At 59.8% G+C, this 15,000-nt stretch overlaps 3 pseudogenes; all 3 read right to left on the reverse strand.

Moving 5' to 3' along the window:
• The window catches only part of LOC147747187 (28S ribosomal RNA), a 2,195-nt pseudogene extending 1,921 nt beyond the window's left edge, over positions 1-274 (reverse strand).
• A 471-nt stretch (positions 275-745) lies between these two features.
• On the reverse strand, positions 746-877 carry LOC147747188 (5.8S ribosomal RNA; annotated as a pseudogene).
• A 998-nt stretch (positions 878-1,875) lies between these two features.
• On the reverse strand, positions 1,876-3,680 carry LOC147747189 (18S ribosomal RNA; annotated as a pseudogene).
• Between the last annotated feature and the right edge of the window lie 11,320 nt (positions 3,681-15,000).

Consider the following 15,000-nt stretch of genomic DNA (forward strand, 5'->3'; position numbering starts at 1 on the left):
GCTGCATTCCCAAGCAACCGGACTCCGAGAAGACCCGATCCCGGTGCGCTGGGGGCCGCTACCGGCCTAACACTGTCCGCGGGATGAGCCTCAATCAGAAGGACTTGGGCCCCCTCAGCGACGCCGGGGAGTCGGTCTTCTGTACGCCAGATTTCCCGTGCCCGCCGCCGGGCGGGGATTCGACGCTGGGCTCTTGCCTCTTCACTCGCCATTACTGGAGGAATCCTGGTTAGTTTCTTTTCCTCAGCTTAGTAATATGCTTAAATTCAGCAGGTCGCCACGTCGGATCTGAGGTCGTAGTCGGAAGAATGCCGCCAGAGCGTCAAAGGGGGTTGCCGGGGAAGGCCGGGCCACCCTGCCAGAGCAGGGCATGAGCGGCATCCCAGCAGCGCACGCCCTCTTTCCCCAGATCACATCCGGAAGGGTTTTGCCCTCTCCGGGAAGCCGGCCGCAGAGGTGGGCACCCGAGGCGCGTGAGTGCAGGCAGCCAGTGGGACACCACAGACAGCCTTGCGCTGCATGTAGCCAGGTGCCCCGGGACGGGTCCCGGGGCGGACCGGTAACCGGGCCCCTTTCTCGGGGGCCAGGCGCACCGGCGGCGTGCCTCAATGGCAGGAATGGCGAGGGACCCTGCCACAGGCAAGCAGGGGGTCTGACCTTGTGGGGGGACGAAGGGGAAGCAGAGTTCACCCTGCGATAGCCCCAGCCGCGTCCCAGGGAAGCCCCGGGGCGATTGATGATCGAGCGACCCTCAGACAGGCGTAGCAAGGTGCGTTCGAAGTATCGATGATCAATGTGTCCTGCAATTCACACTAATTCTCGCAGCTAGCTGCGTTCTTCATCGACCCGCGAGCCTAGTGATCCACCTCTAAGAGTCACAGGCAACTTTTCGAAAACGTTCCCCCACCTGCGGGCGCAGGAGAGGGGGGAGGAAGGCGACGCCGTCCGTCCGCCCGCCGCCCGCGCGGCGAGACGGCCCGGGCGCCCCATTCAAGGCTTCCCCTCTGGGAGTCAGACTGCACCATTGGGAGGAAAAAAACATTGCCAGGCGCTCTGCCCGGGAGTCTCCCCCACCCGCCCGCAGGAGAGGAAGGGGGCTCCCGGTGCGACAGGAGCAGGCAGCCCCACAGCCGCTGGTCCCTCCCGGGATAACCGGGAGGGACCACCAAGTCTTCCGAACCCCTCGGCCCGCCCGCACGGGACTGGGTCAAACTGGGTACCTGGCAACGAGGAAGTGTCGCTCCACCTGCACATCAGCCATCTGTCACCGGATGGCCCTGAGCCGTGCCGGCAGGATGGCAATCGGCCCACCCCACCCTTTTGCCCGGGTCAGAGGCGCCGGAAGGGAAGAGCCAGGTGGCTCCCCATTCCTTCACGCCTCCCACGGAGAGGGGCCTGGGTCCCCTCGCAGGCCCTCGGCCCCTTCTCTTCCAGGCCACCCTGCCACACCAGAAGGGCACCTCCTCAGCCACCCGGGCCCCGGTCAGGCCGGGACTCGGGTGCGGGAGAGCCCAGCCGGCGCCAGGGCCTTTTGCAGGGAGGGGTGTTACCAGCCCGGGGAAGCACTGCCATTAACCCCCCACCCCGCGGTGTATGGGTCCGTGCCGGGTGAACTCAGGTTCCGCCTCGCAGAGGGATAGGGGATGGGGGACGCCCCCCACACCCGGTCCCTCGCGAGTCGGTCGGGCCCTTCCCCGGGGGAGAGGCCTGCCGAAGTCCTGGTCCTAAACTCGAGCACCCCATGTGGCCGCGGACTGCTCCGCCAGGCTGGGGCACGCCAGGGCAGGGCCGGGCCCTGTGCCTAGGGTGCATGCTGGCAAGAGGTGGCCGAGGGCTTTGGACTGGCGCCGTCGGTCGCTCGGGCCGCTCCTCCGTTAATGATCCTTCTGCAGGTTCACCTACGGAAACCTTGTTAGGTCGTTTACTTCCTCTAGATAGTCAAGTTTGATCGTCTTCTCGGCGATCCGCCAGGGCCGTTGCCGACCCCGGCGGGGCTGATCCGAGGACCTCACTAAACCATCCAATCGGTTGTAGCGACGGGCGGTGTGTACAAAGGGCAGGGACTTAATCAATGCAAGCTTATGACCCGCACTTACTGGGAATTCCTCGTTCATGGGAAATAATTGCAATCCCCAATCCCTATCACGCACGGGGTTCAGCGGGTTACCCGCACCTGTCGGGGAAGGGTAGACACACGCTGATCCGTTCAGTGTAGCGTGCGTGCAGCCCCGGACATCTAAGGGCATCACAGACCTGTTATTGCTCGATCTCGTGTGGCTAAATGCCACTTGTCCCTCTAAGAAGTTGGACGCCAACCGCTGGGGGTCGCATAACTAGTTAGCATGGAGGAGTCTCGTTCGTTATCGGAATTAACCAGACAAATTGCTCTACCAAGTAAGTACGGCCATGCACCACCACCCACAGAATCGAGAAAGAGCTATCAATCTGTCAAGCCTTTATGTGTTCGGGCTGGGTGAGGTTTCCCGTGTTGAGTCAAATTAAGCCGCAGGCTCCACTCCTGGTGGTGCCCTTCCCTCGATCCTTTAAGTTTCAGCTTTGCAACCGGAAGCCAAAGACTTTGGTTTCCTGGAAGCTGCTCGGCGGGTCATGGGAATAACGCCGCCGGATCGCTAGTAGGCATCGTTTATGGTCGGAACTACGACGGTATCTGATCGTCTTTGAACCTCCGACTTTCGTTCTTTAATAATGAAAACATTCTTGGCAAATGCTTTCGCTTTGGTTCGTCTTGCGCCGGTCCAGGAATTTCACCTCTAGCGGCACAATACGAATTCCCCCGGCCGTCCCTCTTAATCATGGCCCCAGTTCCGAAAATCAACAAAATAGAACCGGAGTCCTATTCCATTATTCTTAGCTGAAGTATTCAGGCGACCGGCCTGCTTTGAACACTCTATTTTTTTCAAAGTAAATGCTTCGGACCCCCAGGACACTCAGTCAAGAGCATCAAGGGGGCGCCGAGAGGCAGGGGCTGGGACAGGCGGTAGCTCGCCTCGCGGCAGACCGCCAGCTCGATCCAAAGATCCAACTACGAGCTTGTTAACTGCAGTAACTTTAATATACGCTATTGGAGCTGGAATTTCTGCGGCTACTGGCCCCAGATTTGCCCTCCAAGGGATCCTCGTTAAAGGATTTAAAGTGTACTCATTCCAATTACAGGGACTCAAAAGAGTCCTGTATCGTTATTTTTCGTCACTTCCTCCCCGAGTCGGGAGTGGGTAATTTGCGCGCCTGCTGCCTTCCTTGGATGTGGTAGCCGTTTCTCAGGCTCCCTCTCGGAATCGAACCCTGATTCCCCGTTATCGGTGGTCACCATGGTAGGCACAGAAAGTACCATCAAAAGTTGATAGGGCAGACATCCGAATGTATTGTCGCCGTCACGGGACGTGCAATCGGCCCGAGGTTATCTAGAGTCCCCAAAACAGCCGGGCGAGCCCGGATTGGTCTTGGTCTGATAAATGCACGCATCCCGGGAGGTCAGCGCTCGTCGGTATGTATTAGCTCTAGAATTACCACAGTTATCCAAGTAACAGATGGAGCGATCAAAGGAACCATAACTGATTTAATGAGCCATTCGCAACTTCACTGTACCGGCCGTGTGTACTTACACGTGCATGGCTTAATCTTTGAGACAAGCCTATGCTACTGGCAGGATCAACTAGGTAGCCGAACCTGATGACGGGGTGGGGATCCGCATGCGTATCTCCACGACCAGCAACCTTCACACACCCCTCCATCTCTCGGGAGCGTGCCAGGGGAAGGAGCCCACCCACCGGGGTAGGAGGGCTCGGTGGAGGGGCATGGAGAGATGCGGTCGGATGGACACCGGCAGGCCCAGCCGTCTCCCCCAGGAGGGAGAGGCAGGCCGAGGAGCAGCCTGAGTGAGCAGCAAGGGGTGTCGGAGCCTGGCGGCACTGGCACCCCTCGGAACGGTTGTTCCGAGCTGCTGTGGAAATGTGCTGGGCAGAGAGGGGTGACCACATGGCGCGCGGGGCCTTCGGACCTGCTGGGCAGCTGCATCCAAGGCACTGACGCCAGCCGACCCCTTCCACTCGGGTCATACCACTGGGGGACACGAGCTGCTGGGACCGCTCGGCCTTTGCTCTGCTGGGTAGGGTGAACCCTCGAGTCGGACGGTGCATGCGGGTGGAAGCTCTTTGCTTGAAACAACAGCCGAGGCTAGCCAAGCAGTCCATCTCTAAACGGACCGAGCGTGCCCAATCGATCAGAGAACAGCCAGGGCATCCCCTGACAGGCCGCCCTGCACAGGGGGTATGCTTGCTTAGCATCCCCTGCCTGCCTGCCCCCACGGCAAGCAGACTCAGAGAAAAAGGACCATCAGCGAGGGGCTGAGAGGCAGCAGCGTCCCCAGGCCTCTGGGGTCCCCGGCAGGCGTGCCCCAGGACTGCCTTCCCCCTCTCAGCATGGCCAGACCTCACGGAGGTCTGCCTGAGAAAACTCTGAGAAAAAGGACCATCGGCAAGGGACTGAGTGGCAGGAGCACCCCGGCCCCTGGGGGCCCGGCGGGTTGGCCCTGGGACTGCCTTCCCCCTCTCAGCATGGCCGGACCTCACGGAGGTCTGCCTGAGGAAACTCGGAGATAAAGGACCATTGGCAAGGGGCTGAGAGGCAGGAGCGAACCCAGGCCCCTGGAGGCCCCGGCGGGTAGGCCTTCCCCTGATTCAGAATTGTCAGAGGTCTGACTGACCCTCTCCCTAGTAATCCGGAGGAGAATTACCCCCCTTTCTTGTAGTCCGTGCATTCGAGGTGACAGAGGTGACCCAAGGCGCGAAAGTATCCGACCTCCTGGAGCCCTCGCTGGGATCCGGGAGGCAAATGGCACCCCATCGGGACTTCCAGGGAAGCCCGGCCATCTGGTCGCCCCATAGGAATGCATTGAGGGCGACCAGATGGCCGAGGGGATTTGGGCGACCAGATGGCACGAAAGGGAAGCCATCTGGACACCCTGTGCCCCAACGAAGGAGTGAGCGGGCGCCGGGGCATGGCGGACCGGAGGATCCACCATGGAGGCTGCAAGGGGGTCCCGACAGGCCCTCCGACCGGAGGCCTGCGCACACCTTGACAAGCAGGGGAGGCCTACCCGGGCACAACGGAACCCCGTCCCGGGCCTTTCGCAGTGCGGCAGGCCCATGGACAGGGCCTGGGGCCCAGCGGGGCGCCTGGACCCAGCCGGGGCTCCCAGGCCTGGAAGCGAAGGGAAAGCCTCCCCGGGCCTGCCAGACACCATCTCAGGCACCCTGCCACGCGGCAGGACCCAGGACGGAGCCCGGGGTGACGAGGCCTCCCTCCCCAGGGGCCCCGGATGGAGCTCCTGAACCCAGACAAGCAAGGGGAGGCTCCCCAGGCACAACAGAACCCCCTTCCCGGGCCTTTGGCAGTGTGGTAGGCCGGGGGACAAGGCCCAGGGATGGAGCACCCGACCCGGGGACCGGCCGGGCCCCTGGAGCTAGTAAGGGGCCCCCCTATGCCCGAGGGGCAGGGGACACCTCCCCGGGCCCTCCCGGACCCCGTCCAGGGCATCCTGCCACGCGGCAGGACCGGGGACGGACTCGGGGCTGGGGCGGCATCCTGGCCTGTCCAGCTGCCGGCTGAGGACCGCTAGACCGAGAGGGGTCCCCGAGTACCTTGTCCCTAGTAATCCGGAGGAAGGCTACCCCTCTTTCTGGGAACAAGTGCGCACGGCACGGCTCAGGGGACCCTAGGCGCGAACGTGCCCGACCTCCTGGAGCCCTGGCTGGGGTCCGCGAGGCGAATGGCACCTCATCGGGACTTCCAGGGAAGCCCGGCCATCTGGTCGCCCCATTGGGAAGCATTGGGAGCAACCAGATGGCCGATTGGAAAGGTGCGACCAGATGGCCGGGACAGACTACGCCAATCTGCCCACCCCAAGCCTCCACGGGAGGGCTCCCGCCTGCCCTTCCAGGGCTTTGAGCTCCGGAGCTGCAGGGCTCGGGACAGCAGGGCTCCGAGGCTCCAGGGATCCGGGGCTGCAGGGCTCGGGGGCTGCCGGGCTCCGGGGCTGCCGGGCTCCGGGGCAGCAGGGCTGCAGGGCTCCGGGGCTGCAGGGCTCCAGGGCTCCAGAGCTCCAGGGCTGCAGGGCTCTGGGGCTGCAGGGCTCCAGGGCACGGGGGCTGCAGGGCTCCGGGGCTCCAGGGCTGCTGGGCTCCCAGGCTGCAGGGATCCGGGGCTGCAGGGCTCCGGGGCTGCAGGGCTCCCGGGCTGCAGGGCTCACGGGCCGCAGGGCTCCGGGGCTGCAGGGCTCAGGGGGGACTCTGAAACCCCACGCTGGGCCTCAGGCATCGGGAGGACTGCCCGGGACCCATGGAGCCCGTCCCAGGTACTTTGCCACGCCGCCGGCTGGAGGAGTGAGCCCCCGGACGCCTGAGAGGTGTTGCCCGGTCATCGCCCATCTGGTCCCCGGCAGGGAACCGCCAGCCCCAGAAGGGTGTCCGGGCATACCCTTGCCCCTAGTTATCCGGAGGAAAGCAACCCCTCTTTCTGGCAAAAAGTGTGCAGCGGACGGCTCAGGGGATCCTAGGCGCGAACATGCCCGATCTCCTAGAGCCCTGGCTGGGATCTGGGAGGCGAATGGCACCTCATCGGGACCCAGGGAAGCCCGGCCATCTGGTTGCCGCATTGGGTGCGACCAGATGGCCGGGACCGACATGACGCCAATCTGCCTGCCCCGAGCCTCCACGGGAGGGCTCCCGCCTGCCCTTCCAGGGCTCCGGGGCTTCAGGGCTCGGGCGCTGCAGGGCTCTGAGGCTCCAGAAATCTGGGGCTGCAGGGCTTGGGGGTTGCAGGACTCCGGGGGCTGCAGGGCTCCAGGGCACCCGGGCTCCAGGGCTGCAGGGCTCCTGGGCTGCAGGGCTGCAGCGCTCCAGGGCTGCAGGGCTCGGGGGCTGCAGGGCTCGGGGGCTCCAGAGCTCCGGGGCTCCAGGGCTGCAGGGCTCCCGGGCTGCAGGGCTCCCGGGCTGCAGGGCTCCCGGGCTGCAGGGCTCCCGGGCTGCAGGGCTCCCAGGCTGCAGGGCTCCCAGGCCGCAGGGCTCCCAGGCCGCAGGGCTCCAGGGCTCCAGGGCCACAGGGCTCCGGGCTGCAGGGCTCAGGGGGGGCTCTGAAACTCCACGCTGGGCCTCAGGCATGGGGAGGACTGCCCAGGACCCATGGAGCCCGTCCCGGGTACTTTGCCACGCCGCAGGCTGGAGGAGGGAGCCCTGGACGCCTGGGAGGTGTTGCCCGGTCATCGCCCATCTGGTCCCTGGCAGGGAACCACCAGCCCCGGAAGAGTGTCCGGGCATACCCTTGCCCCTAGTAATCCGGAGGAAGGCTACCCCTCTTTCTGGGAACAAGTGCGCAGCTCAGGGGACCATAGGCGCGAACACGCCCGACCTCCTGGAGCCCTGGCTGGGATCCGGGAGGTGAATGGCACCTCATCGGGACTCCCAGGGAAGCCCGGCCATCTGGTCGCCCCATTGGGAAGCATTGGGTGCGGCCAGATGGCCGATTGGAAAGGTGCGACCAGATGGCCGGGACCGACATGACGCCAATCTGCCTGCCCCGAGCCTCCATGGGAGGGCTCCCGCCCCCCCTTCCCGGGCTCCGAGGTTCCAGGGATCCGTGCCTGCAGGGCTCGGGCTGCAGGGCTCCATGGCTGCAGGGCTCCGAGGCTCCAGGGCTCCGGGGCTTCAGTGCTCCGGGACTCCAGGGCTCGGGGGCTGCAGGGCTCCGAGGGCTGCAGGGCTCCAGGGCTCCTGGGGCTCCCGGGCTGCAGGGCTCCGGGGCTGCAGGGCTCCGAGGCTCCCGGGCTGCAGGGCTGCATGGCTCGGGGGCTGCAGGGCTCCGGGGCTCCAGGGCTCCTGGGCTCCAGGGCTCCCAGGCTGCAGGGTTCAGGGGGGCTCTGACACCCCACACTGGGCCTCAGGCATGGGGAGGACTGCCCGGGACCCATGGAGCCCATCCCGGGTACTTTGCCACGCCGCGGGCTGGAGGAGGGAGCCCCCGGACGCCTGGGAGTTGTTGCCCGGTCAACACCCATCTGGTCCCCGGCAGGGAACTTCCAGCCCCGGAAGGGTGTCCAGGCATAACCTTGCCCCTAGTAATCCCGGAAGAAGGCAACTCCTGTTTCTGGGAACCCATGCATGCCGAGTGACGGAGGGGACCCAGGGCGCCTACGTGACCGACCTCCAGGAGCCCTGGCTGGGATCTGGAAGGCGAATGGCACTTCATCGGGACTTCCAGGGAAGCCCGGCCATCTGGTCGCCCCATTGGGAAGCATTGGGTGCGACCAAATGGCCAAGGGGAAAAGTGCGACCAGATGGCCTGGACCGACATGATGCCAATCAGCCTGCCCGAGCCTCTGCGGGAGAGCTCCCGCCTGCCCTTCCAGGGCTCCGGGGCGGCAGGGCTCGGGGGCCGCAGGGCTCCGAGGCTCCAGGGCTCCGAGGCTCCAGGGATCCAGGGCTGCAGGGCTCCCGGGCTGCAGAGCTCCGGGGCTGCAGGGCTCGGGGGCTCCAGGGCTCCGGGGCTCCAGGGCTCCAGGGCTCCCGGCTCCAACCAGGCCGGGGAGATCAGGAAGTCTACCCAGGCACGAGGGACCCCTGCCCCGGGCACACGGACCCTCAGGACGCGCCCCCGTTTTCCACAATTTTCTTTCCAAAATTCTGCGTAGTGTTTGTAGTGGCACTACGCAAACTACGCCCAGCCCTACCCAAACTCTTACTATGCAGTGGAAAGGACTTAGCCAGCCACCTCCCCACCTGTCCCGGTCCCTGCTTCTGATCCCAGCCAGGTTGGGGGAGCCTCCCTTAGCCCGATGGACCCCATCACAGGCACCCAGACACTCGCTAGGCCGCAGGACGGGGGCTCCCGTACCACAGGGTCATTTAGGGGTGGGCAGAAAACTCCGCTCTGACAGCGTAGTGGATGAAACGAGCCACACCTGCTCCCCGGGCCTGGTCCAAGCTTCCAAACCCTAGCCAGGCCGGGGAGAGCCTCTCTGGGCCCCGGTGGAGGCCCGTCCCCAGCGCCCGGACCCTCTGATGACTTGCAGGACGGGGGCTCACGCACCCTGGGGCCGGCCGGATGGAGCTCAGCCCCGGACCCGGTCCCACCTTCCGAAGCCTAGCCAGGCCGGGGAGAGCCTCCCCAGGCCCCGGTGGAGCCCCGTCCCCAACGCCCAGACCCTCTGATGGCTTGCAGGACGGGTGGCTAACGCAACCAGGGGCCGGCCGGACGGAGCTCAGCCACGGGCCCGGTCCCACCTTCCGAACCCTAGCCAGGCCGGGACGAGCCTCCCCGGGCCCCGGTGGAGCCCCGTCCCCAACGCCCAGACCCTCTGATGGCTTGCAGGACGGGTGGCTAACGCAACCTGGGGCCGGCCGGACGGAGCTCAGCCACGGGCCCGGTCCCACCTTCCGAACCCTAGCCAGGCCGGGGAGAGCCTCCCCGGGCCCCGGTGGAGCCCCGTTCCCAGTGCCCGGACCCTCTGATGGCTTGCAGGACGGGGGGGTGTAGGAGAGTAGGGTCTGCTATCCTGTGGTCACCCCACATTTTGCTTTTTGCTTCACTGGTTTTTGACTTAATGTGGGTGTGGGCCTGCCAATCAGACCCCCAGTCTGCTGTTCTTTCTCTAAATGTATGCCACGGCACTTTAGGTGCATTACCAATTGGAACATGGATCACCTTGTGAGCCCCTGTACAGTGTACCCTAGGTACCCAGGGCATAGGTGCATCCAAGGTCTACCAGGGGCTGCAGCACGTATTGTGCCACCCCTGGCCTGGCCTTACTATTTGACACAACTGGCTGATCACTCAGCTGGGGCAAGGTGGTGTAATCACCCTTTGCTTTAGATATAGTATCTCTATATCTGACACATACAAGGACACACAGTAACCTATAAGTCACTCATATGGCAGGCCTTATCAATCCTGGAGGCAGAGTGCTTGGTTATGTGTGAGATGGTGCTCTAGCATGAGCTGAGCCTGTCTGCAGCTTTCGGAACCATGTCCTTTAGCTGTTTCCTGATAGCGTCATACCATATACTCTTAAGTGCATTATGAACCTCGCGTTTAAATGCTAACTCTGGTTTGACATTATCAAAACATGTCGAGTAAGGTGTCATACGAATTGGAATACTATCCCCTCGCCAATTCTGGCGACGGGGGTAGCATTCCACCCTTCTAGAGGGACACAACATGTACAGAACCTGAACCCCGGTTAAAGTTAAACAGAGCCTCAGCATCACAAAATGGATGCTGCCACCACAGACACAAGTCTGACCTCCTGCTGCTGGGAGCCCTTCCAGCAAGGGAGGCTTGGACAAAGGGTTTCCTGCCTTGGGAGGTGCTAGCATTACCCCAGACAGGATTATGTGTATCTGGTTAGGTAGGGCTGAATAGAATCAGACATGCCCAGGGAACACAAGGTGTCCCCGTGCATAGGCCAGTTCAAACTGGTGCTGGGGCACTCCAGCCCCAGCTCTGGTGCGAAACTGGACAAAGGAAAGGGGGTGTAACCACCCCCCCTTCCTGGTCCCACCCTTAGGAGGGACCTAGTAGGTAGTCCAGCCCCTAAAATTGGTTTAAAAGTAGGAGCTGAGTCCCAAGACTGCAGATTACCCTGAAATTCGACTAAAGAAGAAGAAACTCTGGACCTTCGACGTTCTGCTGCTCAGAAGACTGAAGAATCTTCCTTGTGGCCAAGGAGTGGCCACCCTGTTAATACAGGCACCATCCAGTGATCAACGACTGCTTTGCCGCCGACTCCTGCCGGAGCCCGAGCCCAGAGCCTGACAAGAACCAGCCTCCCAGACATCTAACAGCCCGATCCACAGTCCCTGCACAGCTGATCCCAGTGGAGGCGACCTGAGACGTGGGACCGGACCTCTTGGAAAGTCCACGAGAAGCTGACTGCGCAGCACCTGAGGCACCCTAACCGCTGTGCTTGGGGTCTTGAAAAGCCCCACCACCGAGCTACATTTGCACCAAGGACCAGCCCTCCAACTCTCACGAGATCTACGTGGGGCCCTTTTGCTTTGCTCCACTCAATGTGCCTTCCCGGTTACTAGTCCGTTGGGTAGTGGCCATTTTGGAGACCAAACAACAGCTTTCCACCGCTGGTCTGGTTGCTCCAGACTGGCCCTTGCTGCTCCTAAAAGCAGCAACTCCTCTGACCTTGCTGGTTAGAGTGAGAACCCTTCTATGTTTCCTGCGTAGCTTGCATTAGCCAAGGCCTGTCTTCTCCGATCAAGAAGCCGACACCGCCATCAACTAGAGCCTACGTGGGACAGCTCGTGAGTGACTCCTGGTCCTCGTCATCGTCGCCGGGTCCACGTGGCTGAAGAGACAAGCTTCACGACATCACCTGTTTGCACCCGACAATGCCTGGGTCCTTCCTGGTTCCACGCTGGTCATTGGCTAGTGACTTTGAACATTGTCCCCTCTGCTTTCAGGTCTTCAACACTTCATATCCACCCTTGGATCCACCGGAACTCTTCACATCAGGTTGCCTGCAGCATCAACACTTCAAGGCTCCATCTGAACTCCTGCAGAATCCCAACACATTTTGACTCCACTTCATCCGCTTCCTGTGGGTGAGGTAACGCTGACACTCCGGTGCCCCTGAGTAGTTTAACTCTCCTAGTGTCCAGATTACAAAGGGTTAAGTTCTAGACTGACCGGAAGACTTCCTACCTTTACCTTTAAAACTTTTACGCATCCATTGATTCCAATGTGAACTGCTTCTAACTTTACACACTGCAAACCAGATCCTGTGGGCCTCCTAGTTCCTAAACTATCAAAAGAGAGAGCAAGGGATCGTGTTCACACTGAGTGAACGGAGAGTACTCCTGTTCCCCTGAGTATCAATTAATTAAACAAATGCAGGAGTACCACCATAGAGAATCAGAAAAATTCCTAATGGGGTGTGTAGAAGACAAAAGGAAGGGATTTATCCTTTCGTAAAAAAACCCTCACTCACCAACCTAGTGGTGACATGCTTCATCATCGGGGTCCACCCTGATGTCCTAACGCCACCAGGGTGTGCTACAACACCTGAATTACAGTGGAGCAGGTTGTGGGTGTAAAGTGCAAAAAAAGGTGTTAAAAATTGTTCTGGTTTAACTTGGTGGGATGATAAAATTTATTTACAAGCAACTGGACAATGTTAAAAAAAAGTGATGAGATACTGTAAGGGTAGTTATGACCCAAAGTATCTATGTATGTGATCTGGTCTACATGTTTCAAACTTAAAGGAATGTGCCAGGTTTTCGTCAGGACCAATAACAAGGAAGGTGGACGGTCTGCGCCCCCTATAAGGCGCACCCAATCCTATCTCCTTGTGACCATGTAAGCAAAAAATCGCTAATGGTGAAAGCTCTAACCACACTGGGTGAGCGTGGTGAGTAAAAGAAAAAAGACTCCTATTGTAGTATCTTTTAGCATCGGAGGGCAGGGGGTGGTGTCACCTCGGTTAGAAACATATTAGTTTTGCCGTGGTGGTTAAGGCCATTACCTACATCCAGACCGCTGCCCCTCCTAGTTCCTAACCTTCGTTAGTACAGCATAGCCCCAGCGATTCCCAAGGCCCTAGGCCTTACTTCCTTTCGACTTGTGGTACTTATACCACTTCTTTAGTATATGGTTTTAGGGGCCACCCGGGCTTATCCATATTTGTGCAACTTTTGTATACTTATCAATTGAATTTTTTTAACATGTTTTCTTCTGTGCTCATAAAGAGTTCAGGGGACTATTTGTAGTAATAAATACATATATATATTGAATATATATCCCATGTGGTGTCCTTTCACTTGGTGTTCAGGGGGTTACATATGGTAATACAGCCGGCTTCACATGCCAAAAGAGTTTAGCCTAAGACTGCTCTGTCCATGGTACCACTAGGATAGCTGGTCTATAAGATTGACAGTTAGAATTGGGGTTTCTGGTTGGCGTAAGTATTCACTTGTGACAAGCAGGGACCCTCTCCTCTAAGTCAGGGCGAAGGATGACCCCTTAGAATTACCCTTGCTCACCCTCTAGGTGCGTGGCGTGAGCAGCCAAGGCTTTTCTTCAGCCGTTATTGGGTTAAGCATTTGTAATCACACACACAGTAAATGTACCATTCCCCCCACAAATGGACACCAGGCTGTGGATATATGAAAATACGTCTTCTTTATATAAAAATATATCTATGCAGGCAAGACTTTATCACAAGACCAGTATAACGTTTTTAAGCTTAGGCCACAAGATTGTAAAATAATGGCAATCCTCTTCTCCTGTAGTACGCTGCTTCCTTCTTAGTCTATTTGGCTTAAAAATAGTTCTCTTAGTTCTTTGGTTGTCTTTACGGTCTTTTCACACACTGTGGGCACCTTATCCAGGCACTGGGGCCCGGACCGCACCGGCGGTATGCTGCAACGAGCTTCCCTGCGCGTCGTACAGACCGGGGATCGTAGTCCTGCTGACTCCCACGCTTCCCGCGGTACGCCGCTTACAGCGCTACTGGTGTTACAGGTGGGTACGAGTCGTACTGGGCTGGTGTGACTCGTACGCTGATGCGAACAACGAGGGAAAGCTGTCCCGGGTACGCGCCGCACTCCCCTTACGATCTAAGAGGCAGATAGGGGTACCGGGCACGTTGAAGGCACACAAGAAATCACGGGGAAACAAACTTTGCGGGCCCCAAGCCCGCAGTGAGTTGGTTGTCGTGGAAGTGCGCGTCGTCCGCTCCTGAGCTGGGCAAGCGAACGAGCCGTAGAGCACTTCTCCAGTCAGATGTACCTTGGGGTCTGCGTATGGCGGGTGGTTACCAGAGGGTGGGCGTGGCACGGAGACCTCCAATACGGGCAGTAGAGGTGGCGAGTCCTTTGGGTATGCGGCGCGGCCTCTTCCTGAGGTCAGAGGGCACAGCGGGGCGGCCGGGTGCGATCACGACGCACGGGCGGCCGTCCAGGCTATCGATGTGCGCTCGGGGAGACCAGGATTCTGGTGGGAAGGGGCAGATGACCACTCCAAGTCCTCCAGTGGTGAACAGCGGCAGAGGAGCAAGCGGCCTGACCCGAGGGGCAGAGAGCGGCTCAGTTTCCTCCGGCGGGAGGAAACACACGGCTCAAGCACAGATGGGCCAAGGCACAGAGAACCCACTAGTACTGGGGTTCAAATCAGGGGGCAAGCTCAATCAAGCCCTTGGAGAAAATTTCAAGCACAAGTCAGCAAAGTCTTTTCAATAAGTCTTCTCCTCTCCTTCCTCAGCAAGGCAGACAGCAGGCCAGTCCTTCCAGCTTCTTCTTCTCCTTCTAGTTGGGCAGAGGTTCGTTGTCAGAAACAGGATCTAATTTGCTAGGAACAGGGCTCCTTCTTTTATACAGCAATTCTTTTGTTCTTTCAGGCCAGGGGGGCCTTTGCATAGCCTAATTCAGTTTTGAAGCACTCTGCTGGGCTGTTCCTGGCTTTTCCTTTCAGTGTGAAGGGCAGGCACATCAGACGCTCCGCAGGAGGTGGAGCCAGCATTCAGATGACAAGTACAGCCAGGAGTATCTTGTTGACAGTCTTCCCTCTTCCTGGGCCAGGTGTCGGGCAGAGTCATCGGTCGCTCCCCAGGGGGCGGAGCCAGCATTGTGGTGGCAGAGCACAGCCCTATTCAGAGTCAAGAGCCACTCCTACCTCCCACTAAGGTGTAATCCTTGCATTCACCACCTGTCATCCCCCAGCCCTGTCACTCACACAACCCAGACAGCAGATACACATCCTTGCAGAGGCTGGCTGAAATGGTTACGCAAGCAAATGCTAACTTTCTAAAAGTAGCATTTGCAAACACAGGATATTAAAATAAACTTTACTCAAAGAAGTATTTTATTATTCTGAGTTCAGGCATGCTAAACTTGACTTTCTACCATGTTCCCTGAGCCTGCTGGGATTATAGGGTGTAATAATTCCAGCAGCCCATCTTGGCCTAAGAGAACAGGTAGC

The sequence above is a fragment of the Lissotriton vulgaris genome, chromosome 1_1, assembly GCF_964263255.1.
Source record: "Lissotriton vulgaris chromosome 1_1, aLisVul1.2, whole genome shotgun sequence".
NCBI lineage: Eukaryota > Metazoa > Chordata > Amphibia > Caudata > Salamandridae > Lissotriton > Lissotriton vulgaris.